The 15,274-nt window shown below is 49.9% G+C and overlaps 10 non-coding genes and 2 pseudogenes across 10 annotated transcripts; all 12 read left to right on the top strand.

Annotated features, from left to right (window-relative positions):
• The first annotated feature begins 8,172 nt into the window (after positions 1–8,172).
• Positions 8,173–8,336, top strand: LOC135045111 (U1 spliceosomal RNA). The gene has a single exon (XR_010237644.1). It is a non-coding gene; the product is annotated as a U1 spliceosomal RNA (small nuclear RNA).
• Positions 8,337–8,488: 152 nt separating this feature from the next.
• LOC135045144 (U1 spliceosomal RNA) lies at positions 8,489–8,630 on the top strand (annotated as a pseudogene).
• A 692-nt stretch (positions 8,631–9,322) lies between these two features.
• Positions 9,323–9,486, top strand: LOC135045065 (U1 spliceosomal RNA). Its single transcript, XR_010237599.1, has one exon. It is a non-coding gene; the product is annotated as a U1 spliceosomal RNA (small nuclear RNA).
• Positions 9,487–9,638: 152 nt separating this feature from the next.
• LOC135044546 (U1 spliceosomal RNA) lies at positions 9,639–9,801 on the top strand. Its single transcript, XR_010237117.1, has one exon. It is a non-coding gene; the product is annotated as a U1 spliceosomal RNA (small nuclear RNA).
• A 674-nt stretch (positions 9,802–10,475) lies between these two features.
• On the top strand, positions 10,476–10,639 carry LOC135045100 (U1 spliceosomal RNA). The gene has a single exon (XR_010237633.1). It is a non-coding gene; the product is annotated as a U1 spliceosomal RNA (small nuclear RNA).
• A 152-nt stretch (positions 10,640–10,791) lies between these two features.
• On the top strand, positions 10,792–10,933 carry LOC135045143 (U1 spliceosomal RNA; annotated as a pseudogene).
• A 692-nt stretch (positions 10,934–11,625) lies between these two features.
• LOC135045023 (U1 spliceosomal RNA) lies at positions 11,626–11,789 on the top strand. The gene has a single exon (XR_010237558.1). It is a non-coding gene; the product is annotated as a U1 spliceosomal RNA (small nuclear RNA).
• A 152-nt stretch (positions 11,790–11,941) lies between these two features.
• LOC135044545 (U1 spliceosomal RNA) lies at positions 11,942–12,104 on the top strand. Its single transcript, XR_010237116.1, has one exon. It is a non-coding gene; the product is annotated as a U1 spliceosomal RNA (small nuclear RNA).
• Positions 12,105–12,778: 674 nt separating this feature from the next.
• LOC135044831 (U1 spliceosomal RNA) lies at positions 12,779–12,942 on the top strand. The gene has a single exon (XR_010237369.1). It is a non-coding gene; the product is annotated as a U1 spliceosomal RNA (small nuclear RNA).
• Positions 12,943–13,914: 972 nt separating this feature from the next.
• LOC135044830 (U1 spliceosomal RNA) lies at positions 13,915–14,078 on the top strand. Its single transcript, XR_010237368.1, has one exon. It is a non-coding gene; the product is annotated as a U1 spliceosomal RNA (small nuclear RNA).
• A 152-nt stretch (positions 14,079–14,230) lies between these two features.
• Positions 14,231–14,393, top strand: LOC135044401 (U1 spliceosomal RNA). Its single transcript, XR_010237005.1, has one exon. It is a non-coding gene; the product is annotated as a U1 spliceosomal RNA (small nuclear RNA).
• Positions 14,394–15,064: 671 nt separating this feature from the next.
• On the top strand, positions 15,065–15,229 carry LOC135045228 (U1 spliceosomal RNA). The gene has a single exon (XR_010237755.1). It is a non-coding gene; the product is annotated as a U1 spliceosomal RNA (small nuclear RNA).
• The last annotated feature ends 45 nt before the right edge of the window (positions 15,230–15,274 follow it).

Raw genomic sequence — 15,274 nt, 5'->3', positions numbered from 1 at the left:
GTCGAATTTTGAAAGCCTGTAAGAATAGGCTCCGTCCCCTTCTACCCCTGTACCTTGCTCTCTCCTGTCTGTGCTCTCTCCCGTCTGTAGGACTAGGCCCCGCCCCCTTCTTACCCTCCTGTGACTGCTCTCTCCTGACAAGTGGACCAGGCCTGCCCCCTACACGCTGCTGGTGTCTTCATTGTTACTTGGTCTGGAGCTCCGTTGGGGAGAGAACTCACGTGAGCTCATTAAGAATGAGGAACTGGGATGTTTTAATTTTATTGTGAGTAGTGTAGTGTGGTGATGTAGTATGTTGTATGGGGGGTATAGTGTAATTATGAAGTGCAGCATATGGGAGGGCTGTAGCATAGTGATGTAGTGTGGCATATGGGGGGTGGTAGCGCATAGGCGTGCGTACAGGGGGTGCCTGGTGCGCACAGGCACTCCCTAATGTCCAGCACCGCTGCACGCCACGCTTGAGTAGCACAGTGATCGCTGAGTGTGTGATCGGTGGAGCCTAGCCTGCAGCTCATTTCCGTACCTCCCACCACCGCTGCACCCGACCCCCCTCTGCCTGCTGCTAATACTATGCTGAGTGCATTCGTCGGCGGCCTCACTGGGGGGACTGGCGTCACCTTGCAATGTGACGTGGTGATGTCCGCCCATGCTCTCCTCCCGCCCACCTGTGCTTTCCTCCTGCTGCGGTCTCTCAGTCCTAGTGTGCCGCGGCCGCCACACCACTGGCAGTGTTCCTCTAGGAGGGACTGGGAGCTGCTGGCAGACACATTCTGCTGAGACTTACTTGTCAGTGCGGGTTCCGGACGGCAGGCGGCGGGTGGGAGGGCAGACGGGGAGCAGGTGTCACAAGGAGTGTGTGGGTAACTAATTAACAATACTTCCGCTCAACGTGGCACTGCTGGTCCTTCATCTCCCATGTCTCTTCACCAGGTGGCGGGCGGCCCGGAAATTAAGTGATGTGTTGTGCAGCAGTCAGTGTGAAGTGACTGTGAGTAACACTGGTGGTGCTGATGATGCTGCTGCAGAATCTGGAAGCAATTAATTCATAAATATAATGTACTCTATCAGTGTTTCTCTGACGTCCTAGTGGATGCTGGGAACTCCGTAAGGACCATGGGGATTAGCGGCTCCGCAGGATACTGGGCACAAAAGTAAAGCTTTAGGACTACCTGGTGTGCACTGGCTCCTCCCCCTATGACAATCCTCCAAGCCTCAGTTAGATTTTTGTGCCCGGCCGAGAAGGGTGCACACTAGGGGCTCTCCTGAGCTTCTTAGTGAAAGTTTTGTTTTAGGTTTTTTATTTTCAGTGAGACCTGCTGGCAACAGGCTCACTGCATCGAGGGACTAAGGGCAGAAGAAGCGAACTCACCTGCGTGCAGAGTGGATTGGGCTTCTTAGGCTACTGGACACCATTAGCTCCAGAGGGACCGAACACAGGCCCAGCCTCGGAGCTCGGTCCCAGAGCCGCGCCGCCGGCCCCCTTACAGAGCCAGAAGCAAGAAGAGGTCCGGAAAATCGGCGGCAGAAGACATCCTGTCTTCACCAAGGTAGCGCACAGCACTGCAGCTGTGCGCCATTGCTCCTCAGCACACTTCACACTTCGGTCACTGAGGGTGCAGGGCGCTAGGGGGGGGCGCCCTGAGCAGCAATAGAAACACCTTGGCTGGCGAAAATACATCACATATAGCCCCCAGGGCTATATGGATGAATTTTAACCCCTGGCAGATTCCACAGAAAAACGTGAGAAAAGGCCGCCGAGAAGGGGGCGGAGCCTATCTCCTCAGCACACTGGCGCCATTTTCTCTCACAGCGCCGTTGGAGGGAAACTCCCTGGCTCTCCCCTGCAGTTACTACACTACAGAAAGGGGTTAAAAAAGAGAGGGGGGCACTAATTAGGCGTAGTATAACAATACAGCAGCTATAAGGGGAAAAACACTTATATAAGGTTATCCCTGTATATATATATATATATAGCGCTCTGGTGTGTGCTGGCATACTCTCCCTCTGTCTCCCCAAAGGGCTAGTGGGGTCCTGTCCTCTATCAGAGCATTCCCTGTGTGTGTGCTGTGTGTCGGTACGATTGTGTCGACATGTATGAGGAGGAAAATGGTGTGGAGGCGGAGCAATTGCCTGTAATGGAGTTGTCACCCCCTAGGGAGTCGACACCTGAGTGGCTGAGCTTATGGAAGGAATTACGTGACAGTGTCAGCTCTTTACAAAAGATTGATGACATGAGACAGCCGGCTACTCAGCCTGTGCCTGTCCAGGTGTCTCAAAAGCCATCAGGGGCTCTAAAACGCCCGTTACCGCAGATGGCAGATACAGACGCCGACACGGATACTGATTCCAGTGTCGACGATTAAGAGACGAATGTGACTTCCAGTAGGGCCACACGTTACATGATTGAGGCTATGGAAAATGTTTTTACACATTTCTGATAATACCAGTACCACTAAAAAGGGTATTATGTTGGGTGAGAAAAAACTGCCTGTAGTTTTTCCTGCATCTGAGGAATTAAATGAAGTGTGTGATGATGCGTGGGTTTCCCCTGATAAAAACTGTTAATTCCTAAAAAGTTATTAGCATCATACCCCTTCCCGCCAGAGGATAGGGCACATTGGGAAACACCCCCTAGGGTGAATAAAGCGCTCACACGCTTGTCTAAACAGGTGGCACTACCGTCCCCGGATATGGCCGCCCTTAAGGAACCTGCTGACAGAAAGCAGTAAAATATCCTAAAATGTATATACACTCACACGGGTGTGATACTGCGACCAGCAATCGCCTCAGCCTGGATGTGCAGTGCTGGGGTGGCTTGGTCGGATTCCCTGACTGACAATATTGATACCCTAGATAGGGACAGTATATTACTGACTATAGAGCATTTAAAAGATGCTTTCTATATATGCGTTGTGCACAGAGGGATATTTGCCGACTGGCATCAAGAGTAAGTGCGCTGTCCATTTCTGCCAGAAGAGGGTTATGGACAAGACAGTGGTCAGGTGATGCTGATTCCAAAAGGCATATGGAAGTATCGCCTTATAAAAGGGAGGAGTTATTTGGGGTAGGTCTAACAGACCTGGTGGCCACGGCAACGGCTGGGAAATCCACATTTTTACCCCAGGTAGCCTCTCAACATAAGAAGACGCCGTATTATCAGGCGCAGTCCTTTGGGCCCCATAAGGGCAAGCGGGCAAAAGGCTCCTCATTTCTGCCCCGTGGCAGAGGGAGAGGAAAAAGGCTGCAGCAAACAGCCAGTTCCCAGGAACAGAAACGGTGGGGGCCCGTCTCATAAATTTCAGCGTGCAGTGGGCTCACTCACAGGTGGACCCCTGGATCCTTCAGGTGGTATCTCAGGGGTACAAATTGGAATTTGAGACGTCTCCCCTTCGCCGTTTTCCTAAAGTCTGCTTTACCGACGTCTCCCTCCGATAGGGAGGCGGTATGGGAAGCCATTCACAAGCTGTATTCCCAGCAGGTGATAATCAAGGTACCCCTCCTACAACAGGGAAAGGGGTATTATTCCACGCTGTTTGTGGTACCGAAGCCGGACGGCTCGGTGAGACCTAATTTAAATCTGAAATCCTTGAACACTTACATACAAAGGTTCAAATTCAAGATGGAGTCACTCAGAGCGGTGATGGCAAACCGGGAAGAAGGGGATTATATGGTGTCTCTGGACATCAAGGATGCTTATCTCCATGTCCCAAATTACCCTTCTCACCAAGGGTACCTCAGGTTTGTGGTACAGAACTGTCACTATCAGTTTCAGACGCTGCCGTTTGGTTTGTCCACGGCACCCCGGGTCTTTACCAAAGTAATGGCCGAAATGATGATACTCCTTCGAAGGAAGGGAGTTTTAATTATCCCTTACTTGGACGATCTCCGGATAAGGGCAAGATCCAGGGAACAGTTGGTAGTCGGGGTAGCACTATCTCAAGTAGTGTTGCGGCAGCACGGTTGGATTCTTAATATTCCAAAATCGCAGCTGATTCCGACGACACGTCTTCTATTCCTAAGGATGATCCTGGACACAGTCCAGAAAATAAGAATTTACTTACCGATAATTCTATTTCTCATAGTCCGTAGTGGATGCTGGGGACTCCGAAAGGACCATGGGGAATAGCGGCTCCGCAGGAGACTGGGCACAAAGTAAAAGCTTTAGGACTAGCTGGTGTGCACTGGCTCCTCCCCCTATGACCCTCCTCCAAGCCTCAGTTAGGATACTGTGCCCGGACGAGCGTACACAATAAGGAAGGATTTTGAATCCCGGGTAAGACTCATACCAGCCACACCAATCACACCGTACAACTTGTGATCTGAACCCAGTTAACAGCATGATAACAGAAGGAGCCTCTGAAAAGATGGCTCACAACAACAATAACCCGATTTTTGTAACAATAACTATGTACAAGTAATGCAGACAATCCGCACTTGGGATGGGCGCCCAGCATCCACTACAGACTATGAGAAATAGAATTATCGGTAAGTAAATTCTTATTTTCTCTAACGTCCTAGTGGATGCTGGGGACTCCGAAAGGACCATGGGGATTATACCAAAGCTCCCAACCGGGTGGGAGAGTGCGGATGACTCTGCAGCACCGAATGAGAGAACTCCAGGTCCTCCTTAGCCAGGGTATCAAATTTGTAGAATTTAGCAAACATGTTTTCCCCTGACCAAGTAGCTGCTCGGCAAAGTTGTAAAGCCGAGACCCCTCGGGCAGCCGCCCAAGATGAGCCCACTTTCCGTGTGGAATGGGCTTTTACAGATTTTGGCTGTGGCAGGCCTGCCACAGAATGTGCAAGCTGAATTGTACTACAAATCCAACGAGCAATCGTCTGCTTAGAAGCAGGAGCACCCAGCTTGCTGGGTGCATACAGGATAAACAGCGAATCAGATTTTCTGACTCCAGCCGTCCTGGAAACATATATTTTCAGGGCCCTGACTACGTCCAGCAACTTGGAATCCTCCAAGTCCCTAGTAGCCGCAGGCACCACATATGAAAAATTAGGTAAGGGCTTTTATAGGATAAAGCCGCCAATTCTGAGACACGATGTACAGAGAGCCAACGTAAAAAATAACAATGTTTATTAATAAAACATATAAAAAGATTAATTGTCAAATAACCGGTGAAAAATATATATAAATATATATAAGAACATTCTACCTTTGAGAAAGTCACGTGAACGTGACGAAACGCGTCAGGACCCGCCCCTATCCACACTCAGCTCAGGTGAAATCTTCCAGGTGTTCCTTGGTCCCCGCTGCACCCTCCTTCTACAGCATCCGACATCAGCGGCTTCAGCGCACACGCCACCACGACCGGGTTGTGAGAGAGACGATCCATTCCTTTCCGCTGCACAGCGTATATGGGCATTGCAGGACATTGAAGCCGAGGACGCTCGGCTCTTACCAGCCCATTTTGGAAAGGTATTGAATATCAATTTCAACTGAGGGACTTTTTTATTCATTAGGATCCTACCAACACACCTGGTATTTATCAACTATCTAACAAGTGAATCACGGAACTTTTCACCCCAATAAGCTGAGTCATTACAATATACCACTAGTTCACGTCTAGTGACTGTTCTTATATATATTTGTATATATTTTTCACCGGTTATTTGACAATTAATCTTTTTATATGTTTTATTAATAAACATTGTTATTTTTTACGTTGGCTCTCTGTACATCATGTTTCGTTCCTGATATTCAGCGCAGCCGTTTGTTCTTTTTCTATGCTATCACCACAATACTACACATAGTATTCCGGCAAGCGCAGACTATCAGGAACATAAAGTTGTGATTATTTAATTCTATGAAACACGTATTGGTTTTCACTTTTTATTTTGATGATTAGGCACTCGTTTGTTGCAGTTTTTTGTTTTGGTCAATTCTGAGACACGCCTGGCTGAAGCCAGGGCTAACAGCATTACCACTTTCCATGTGAGATATTTTAAGTCCACAGTGGTGAGTGGTTCAAACCAATGTGATTTTAGGAATCCCAAAACTACATTGAGATCCCAAGGTGCCACTGGAGGCACAAAAGGAGGCTGTATATGCAGTACTCCCTTGACAAACGTCTGAACTTCAGGAACAGAAGCCAGTTCTTTTTGGAAGAATATTGACAGGGCCGAAATTTGAACCTTAATGGACCCTAATTTGAAGCCCATAGACAGTCCTGTTTGCAGGAAATGCGGGAAACGACCCAGTTGAAATTCCTCTGTAGGGGCCTTCCTGGCCTCGCACCACGCAACATATTTACGCCAAATACGGTGATAATGTTGTATGGTTACATCCTTCCTGGCTTTGATCAGGGTAGGGATGACTTCATCCGGAATGCCTTTTTCCTTCAGGATCCGGCGTTCAACCGCCATGCCGTCAAACGCAGCCGCGGTAAGTCTTGGAACAGACATGGTCCCTGCTGGAGCAGGTCCTTTCTTAGAGGTAGAGGCCACGGGTCTTCCGTGAGCATCTCTTGAATTTCCGGGTACCAAGTCCTTCTTGGCCAATCCGGAGCCACGAGTATAGTCTTTACTCCTCTCCTTCTTATGATTCTCAGTACTTTTGGTATGAGAGGAAGAGGAGGGAACACATACACTGACTGGTACACCCACGGTGTTACCAGAGAGTCCACAGCTATTGCCTGAGGGTCCCTTGACCTGGCGCAATATCTGTCCAGTTTTTTGTTGAGGCGGGACGCCATCATGTCCACCCTTTGGTTTTTCCCAACGGTTCACAATCATGTGGAAGACTTCTGGGTGAAGTCCCCACTCCCCCGGGTGAAGATCGTGTCTGCTGAGGAAGTCTGCTTCCCAGTTGTCCACTCCCGGAATGAACACTGCTGACAGTGCTATCACATGATTCTCCGCCCAGCGAAGAATCCTTGCCACTTCCATCATTGCCCTCCTGCTTCTTGTGCCGCCCTGTCTGTTTACGTGGGCGACTGCCGTGATGTTGTCCGACTGGATCAACACCGGCTGACCCTGAAGCAGAGGTCTTGCCTGACTTAGGGCATTGTAAATGGCCCTTAGTTCCAGGATATTTATGTGAAGTGACGTTTCCATGCTTGACCACAAGCCCTGGAAATTTCTTCCCTGTGTGACTGCTCCCCAGCCTCTCAGGCTGGCATCCGTGGTCACCAGGACCCAATCCTGAATGCCGAATCTGCGGCCCTCTAGGAGATGAGCACTCTGTAACCACCACAGGAGAGACACCCTTGTCCTTGGAGACAGGGTTATCCGCTGATGCATTTGAAGATGCGATCCGGACCATTTGTCCAGCAGATCCCACTGAAAAGTTCTTGCGTGGAATCTGCCGAATGGAATCGCTTCGTAAGAAGCCACCATCTTTCCCAGGACCATTGTGCATTGATGTACTGACACTTGGCCTGGTCTTAGGAGGTTCCTGACTATGTCGGATAACTCCTTGGCTTTCTCCTCCGGGAGAAACACCTTTTTCTGTACTGTGTCCAGAATCATCCCTAGGAACAGCAGACGTGTCGTCGGAATCAGCTGCGATTTTGGAATATTTAGAATCCATCCGTGCTGTCGTAGTACTACTTGAGATAGTGCTACTCCGACCTCTAACTGTTCTCTGGACCTTGCCTGCTTACTTTGTGCCTTCCAATGCACAATGCAAACTACAGGTAGTGCTGCAGGGCCCACACCCTTTTACTTGCCGTACAGAGCAGCTCTGGAGCTGTTACAGTGCCCAGCTGCTGCAAGAAATCAGCTTGAATGCTTCAGGGGCTGGGGCATAGCCAACATGAGCCCCACACCGAAGGAGGGTGGAGGTGTTTAATGCGAACTAGGGGTCATCCAAGCGCCGCAAAAGGCCGCCATGCCCTGCACGCCCCTTTTCTCTTTTCATATGCAGACGAGGGTTGAAGCCAACTTTGACCCACTGCTTGGATGACATCACCGTATGCAAATCCATCTGCTGCAGGCCTTCCCCCAGGAATGCTTGCACTAGTTGTTGCATTTGGTTTGTTGTTTGGGGGTGCTTCATTATTAGGCAGCCTTCTGCCCTCCCATGTTCATCTGAAAATTTGTGTTCTCCCTGCAGTTGTTGTCCCCAGATGAGAGTTCCCTTGTGCTGCCTCAGTTGAATCTCCTTTACTTGACAGAGATGTGCCTGAGCAGCGGCCCTCCCCAGCCCTATCCCAAATCATACTTATTTTGCATAGGAGATACCATGGTCATGAAGATTGTTCTCCCAGGGTGAGGTTCATTCATTGCATTCTGGGTATGCTGACCCCTGTGATTTCCCCAAATGTGGGAAACTCGACTGCATTATTTGTGGTAGTGGGGGACTGTGTTTGTGCTTTCCTCTGGTCAGCTCTGGTAAAAGTCAGATTTATTTGTCTCAGATCTTCCTCTAGCCTTGTTCTTCTTTCGAGAGTTCCCTTGTGCTGCCTCAGTTGGATCTCCTTCACTTGACAGGGGGGTACCCGAGCAGCGACCCTCCCCAGCTCTAGCCCAACTTCTACTTACCTGGCAGGTGAGATACTATGATCATGTAGGTGCTTCTCCCAGGGCAAGGCTCACCCATTGCACTCTGGGTGTGCTGCTCCTGCGATTTCCCCAAATGTGGGAAACTTGACTGCATAATTTGTGTTTCCCCTGGTCGGCTCTCATATAATTCAGATCTCTTTGTCTCAGGTCTCTCTCCAGCCTAGTTTGCTGTCTGTTTCAACTTCTCTTTTCTTGAGCCGCTCCCTTCTATGCCCTTGCGCACTATCCTGACTTCTCCCGTCTGCTTACTTTGTGCCTTCCAATGCACAATGCAAACTACAGGTAGTGCTGCAGGGCCCACACCCTTTTACTTGCCGTTCAGAGCAGCTCTGGAGCTGTTACAGTGCCCAGCTGCTGCAAGAAATCAGCTTGAATGCTTCAGGGGCTGGGGCATAGCCAACATGAGCCCCACACCGAAGGAGGGTGGAGGTGTTTAATGCGAACTAGGGGTCATCCAAGCGCCGCAAAAGGCCGCCATGCCCTGCACGCCCCTTTTCTCTTTTCATATGCAGACGAGGGTTGAAGCCAACTTTGACCCACTGCTTGGATGACATCACCATATGCAAATCCATCTGCTGCTGGCCTTCCCCCAGGAATGCTTGTACTAGTTGTTGCATTTGGTTTGTTGTTTGGGGGTGCTTCAGTATTAGGCAGCCTTCTGCCCTCCCATGTTTATCTGGAAATATGTGTTCTCCCTGCAGTTGTTGTCCCCAGATGAGAGTTCCCTTGTGCTGCCTCAGTTGAATCTCCTTTACTTGACAGAGATGTGCCTGAGCAGCGGCCCTCCCCAGCCCTATCCCAAATCATACTTATTTTGCATAGGCGATACCATGGTCATGAAGATTGTTCTCCCAGGGTGAGGTTCATTCATTGCATTCTGGGTATGCTGACCCCTGTGATTTCCCCAAATGTGGGAAACACGACTGCATTATTTGTGGTAGTGGGGAACTGTGTTTGTGCTTTCCTCTGGACAGCTCTGGTAAAAGTCAGATTTATTTGTCTCAGATCTTCCTCTAGCCTTGTTCTTCTTTCGAGAGTTCCCTTGTGCTGCCTCAGTTGGATCTCTTTCACTTGACAGGGGGGTGCCAGAGCAGCGACCCTCCCCAGCTCTAGCCCAACTCCTACTTACCTGCCAGGTGAGATACTTTGATCATGAAGGTGCTTCTCCCAGGGCAAGGCTCACCCATTGCACTCTGGGTGTGGTGCCCCTGCGATTTCCCCAAATGTGGGAAGCTTGACTGCATAATTTGTGTTTCCCCTGGTCAGCTCTCGTATAATTCAGATCTCTTTGTCTCAGGTCTCTCTCCAGCCTAGTTTGCTGTCTGTTTCCACTTCTTTTTTCATGAGCCCCTCCCTTTTATACCCTTGTGCACTATCCTGACTTCTCCTCCTGTCTGCTTACTTTGTGCCTTCCAATGCACAATGCAAACTACAGGTAGTGCTGCAGGGCCCACACCCTTTTACTTGCCGTACAGAGCAGCTCTGGAGCTGTTACAGTGCCCAGCTGCTGCAAGAAATCAGCTTGAATGCTTCAGGGGCTGGGGCATAGCCAACATGAGCCCCACACCGAAGGAGGGTGGAGGTGTTTAATGCGAACTAGGGGTCATCCAAGCGCCGCAAAAGGCCGCCATGCCCTGCACGCCCCTTTTCTCTTTTCATATGCAGACGAGGGTTGAAGCCAACTTTGACCCACTGCTTGGATGACATCACCGTATGCAAATCCATCTGCTGCAGGCCTTCCCCCAGGAATGCTTGCACTAGTTGTTGCATTTGGTTTGTTGTTTGGGGGTGCTTCATTATTAGGCAGCCTTCTGCCCTCCCATGTTCATCTGAAAATTTGTGTTCTCCCTGCAGTTGTTGTCCCCAGATGAGAGTTCCCTTGTGCTGCCTCAGTTGAATCTCCTTTACTTGACAGAGATGTGCCTGAGCAGCGGCCCTCCCCAGCCCTATCCCAAATCATACTTATTTTGCATAGGAGATACCATGGTCATGAAGATTGTTCTCCCAGGGTGAGGTTCATTCATTGCATTCTGGGTATGCTGACCCCTGTGATTTCCCCAAATGTGGGAAACTCGACTGCATTATTTGTGGTAGTGGGGGACTGTGTTTGTGCTTTCCTCTGGTCAGCTCTGGTAAAAGTCAGATTTATTTGTCTCAGATCTTCCTCTAGCCTTGTTCTTCTTTCGAGAGTTCCCTTGTGCTGCCTCAGTTGGATCTCCTTCACTTGACAGGGGGGTACCCGAGCAGCGACCCTCCCCAGCTCTAGCCCAACTTCTACTTACCTGGCAGGTGAGATACTATGATCATGTAGGTGCTTCTCCCAGGGCAAGGCTCACCCATTGCACTCTGGGTGTGCTGCTCCTGCGATTTCCCCAAATGTGGGAAACTTGACTGCATAATTTGTGTTTCCCCTGGTCGGCTCTCATATAATTCAGATCTCTTTGTCTCAGGTCTCTCTCCAGCCTAGTTTGCTGTCTGTTTCAACTTCTCTTTTCTTGAGCCGCTCCCTTCTATGCCCTTGCGCACTATCCTGACTTCTCCCGTCTGCTTACTTTGTGCCTTCCAATGCACAATGCAAACTACAGGTAGTGCTGCAGGGCCCACACCCTTTTACTTGCCGTTCAGAGCAGCTCTGGAGCTGTTACAGTGCCCAGCTGCTGCAAGAAATCAGCTTGAATGCTTCAGGGGCTGGGGCATAGCCAACATGAGCCCCACACCGAAGGAGGGTGGAGGTGTTTAATGCGAACTAGGGGTCATCCAAGCGCCGCAAAAGGCCGCCATGCCCTGCACGCCCCTTTTCTCTTTTCATATGCAGACGAGGGTTGAAGCCAACTTTGACCCACTGCTTGGATGACATCACCATATGCAAATCCATCTGCTGCTGGCCTTCCCCCAGGAATGCTTGTACTAGTTGTTGCATTTGGTTTGTTGTTTGGGGGTGCTTCAGTATTAGGCAGCCTTCTGCCCTCCCATGTTTATCTGGAAATATGTGTTCTCCCTGCAGTTGTTGTCCCCAGATGAGAGTTCCCTTGTGCTGCCTCAGTTGAATCTCCTTTACTTGACAGAGATGTGCCTGAGCAGCGGCCCTCCCCAGCCCTATCCCAAATCATACTTATTTTGCATAGGCGATACCATGGTCATGAAGATTGTTCTCCCAGGGTGAGGTTCATTCATTGCATTCTGGGTATGCTGACCCCTGTGATTTCCCCAAATGTGGGAAACACGACTGCATTATTTGTGGTAGTGGGGGACTGTGTTTGTGCTTTCCTCTGGACAGCTCTGGTAAAAGTCAGATTTATTTGTCTCAGATCTTCCTCTAGCCTTGTTCTTCTTTCGAGAGTTCCCTTGTGCTGCCTCAGTTGGATCTCTTTCACTTGACAGGGGGGTGCCAGAGCAGCGACCCTCCCCAGCTCTAGCCCAACTCCTACTTACCTGCCAGGTGAGATACTTTGATCATGAAGGTGCTTCTCCCAGGGCAAGGCTCACCCATTGCACTCTGGGTGTGGTGCCCCTGCGATTTCCCCAAATGTGGGAAGCTTGACTGCATAATTTGTGTTTCCCCTGGTCAGCTCTCGTATAATTCAGATCTCTTTGTCTCAGGTCTCTCTCCAGCCTAGTTTGCTGTCTGTTTCCACTTCTTTTTTCATGAGCCCCTCCCTTTTATACCCTTGTGCACTATCCTGACTTCTCCTCCTGTCTGCTTACTTTGTGCCTTCCAATGCACAATGCAAACTACAGGTAGTGCTGCAGGGCCCACACCCTTTTACTTGCCGTACAGAGCAGCTCTGGAGCTGTTACAGTGCCCAGCTGCTGCAAGAAATCAGCTTGAATGCTTCAGGGGCTGGGGCATAGCCAACATGAGCCCCACACCGAAGGAGGGTGGAGGTGTTTAATGTGAACTAGGGGTCATCCAAGTGCCGCAAAAGGCCGCCATGCCCTGCACGCCCCTTTTCTCTTTTCATATGCAGACGAGGGTTGAAGCCAACTTTGACCCACTGCTTGGATGACATCACCGTATGCAAATCCATCTGCTGCAGGCCTTCCCCCAGGAATGCTTGCACTAGTTGTTGCATTTGGTTTGTTGTTTGGGGGTGCTTCAGTATTAGGCAGCCTTCTGCCCTCCCATGTTCATCTGAAAATATGTGTTCTCCCTGCAGTTGTTGTCCCCAGATGAGAGTTCCCTTGTGCTGCCTCAGTTGAATCTCCTTTACTTGACAGAGATGTGCCTGAGCAGCGGCCCTCCCCAGCCCTATCCCAAATCATACTTATTTTGCATAGGAGATACCATGGTCATGAAGATTGTTCTCCCAGGGTGAGGTTCATTCATTGTATTCTGGGTATGCTGACCCCTGTGATTTCCCCAAATGTGGGAAACTCGACTGCATTATTTGTGGTAGTGGGGGACTGTGTTTGTGCTTTCCTCTGGTCAGCTCTGGTAAAAGTCAGATTTATTTGTCTCAGATCTTCCTCTAGCCTTGTTCTTCTTTCGAGAGTTCCCTTGTGCTGCCTCAGTTGGATCTCTTTCACTTGACAGGGGGGTGCCCGAGCAGCGACCCTCCCCAGCTCTAGCCCAACTCCTACTTACCTGCCAGGTGAGATACTATGATCATGAAGGTGCTTCTCCCAGGGCAAGGCTCACCCATTGCACTCTGATTTCCCCAAATGTGGGAAGCTTGACTGCATAATTTGTGTTTCCCCTGGTCGGCTCTCGTATAATTCAGATCTCTTTGTCTCAGGTCTCTCTCCAGCCTAGTTTGCTGTCTGTTTCCACTTCTTTTTTCATGAGCCCCTCCCTTTTATACCCTTGTGCACTATCCTGACTTCTCCTCCTGTCTGCTTACTTTGTGCCTTCCAATGCACAATGCAAACTACAGGTAGTGCTGCAGGGCCCACACCCTTTTACTTGCCGTACAGAGCAGCTCTGGAGCTGTTACAGTGCCCAGCTGCTGCAAGAAATCAGCTTGAATGCTTCAGGGGCTGGGGCATAGCCAACATGAGCCCCACACCGAAGGAGGGTGGAGGTGTTTAATGCGAACTAGGGGTCATCCAAGCGCCGCAAAAGGCCGCCATGCCCTGCATGCCCCTTTTCTCTTTTCATATGCAGACGAGGGTTGAAGCCAACTTTGACCCACTGCTTGGATGACATCACCGTATGCAAATCCATCTGCTGCAGGCCTTTCCCCAGGAATGCTTGCACTAGTTGTTGCATTTGGTTTGTTGTTTGGGGGTGCTTCAGTATTAGGCAGCCTTCTGCCCTCCCATGTTCATCTGAAAATATGTGTTCTCCCTGCAGTTGTTGTCCCCAGATGAGAGTTCCCTTGTGCTGCCTCAGTTGAATCTCCTTTACTTGACAGAGATGTGCCTGAGCAGCGGCCCTCCCCAGCCCTATCCCAAATCATACTTATTTTGCATAGGAGATACCATGGTCATGAAGATTGTTCTCCCAGGGTGAGGTTCATTCATTGCATTCTGGGTATGCTGACCCCTGTGATTTTCCCAAATTTGGGAAACTCGACTGCATTATTTGTGGTAGTGGGGGACTGTGTTTGTGCTTTCCTCTGGTCAGCTCTGGTAAAAGTCAGATTTCTTTGTCTCAGATCTTCCTCTAGCCTTGTTCTTCTTTCGAGAGTTTCCTTGTGCTGCCTCAGTTGGATCTCCTTCACTTGACAGGGGGGTGCCCGAGCAGCGACCCTCCCAAGCTCTAGCCCAACTCCTACTTACCTGCCAGGTGAGATACTATAATCAGGAAGGTGCTTCTCCCAGGGCAAGGCTCACCCATTGCACTCTGGGTGTGCTGCTCCTGCGATTTCCCCAAATGTGGGAAACTTGACTGCATAATTTGTGTTTCCCCTGGTCGGCTCTCGTATAATTCAGATCTCTTTGTCTCAGGTCTCTCTCCAGCCTAGTTTGCTGTCTGTTTCAACTTCTCTTTTCTTGAGCCGCTCCCTTCTATGCCCTTGCGCACTATCCTGACTTCTCCCGTCTGCTTACTTTGTGCCTTCCAATGCACAATGCAAACTACAGGTAGTGCTGCAGGGCCCACACCCTTTTACTTGCCGTTCAGAGCAGCTCTGGAGCTGTTACAGTGCCCAGCTGCTGCAATAAATCAGCTTGAATGCTTCAGGGGATGGGGCATGGCCAACATGAGCCCCACACCAAAGGAGGGTGGGGGTGTTTAATGCGAACTAGGGGTCATCCAAGCACCGCAAAAGGCCGCCATGCCCTGCACGCCCCTTTTCTCTTTTCATATGCAGATGAGGGTTGAAGCCAACTTTGACCCACTGCTTGGATGACATCACCGTATGCAAATCCGTCTTCTGCAGAACTTCCCCCAGGAATGCTTGCACTAGTTGTTGCATTTGGTTTGTTGTTTGGGGGTGCTTCAGTATTAGGCAGCCTTCTGCCCTCCCATGTTCATCTGAAAATATGTGTTCTCCCTGCAGTTGTTGTCCCCAGATGAGAGTTCCCTTGTGCTGCCTCAGTTGAATCTCCTTTACTTGACAGAGATGTGCATGAGCAGCGGCCCTCCCCAGCCCTATCCCAAATCATACTTATTTTGCATAGGAGATACCATGGTCATGAAGATTACTCTCCCAGGGTGAGGTTCATTCATTGCATTCTGGGTATGCTGACCCCTGTGATTTCCCCAAATGTGGGAAACGCGACTGCTTTATTTGTTGGTAGTGGGGGACTGTGTTTGTGTTTTCCTCTGGTCAGCTCTGGTAAAAGTCAAATTTCTTTGTTTCAGATCTTCCTC

The sequence above is a fragment of the Pseudophryne corroboree genome, unplaced genomic scaffold, assembly GCF_028390025.1.
Source record: "Pseudophryne corroboree isolate aPseCor3 unplaced genomic scaffold, aPseCor3.hap2 scaffold_90, whole genome shotgun sequence".
In the NCBI taxonomy this organism is placed as follows: domain Eukaryota; kingdom Metazoa; phylum Chordata; class Amphibia; order Anura; family Myobatrachidae; genus Pseudophryne; species Pseudophryne corroboree.
This window is presented reverse-complemented; position numbering and strand designations above follow the sequence as displayed.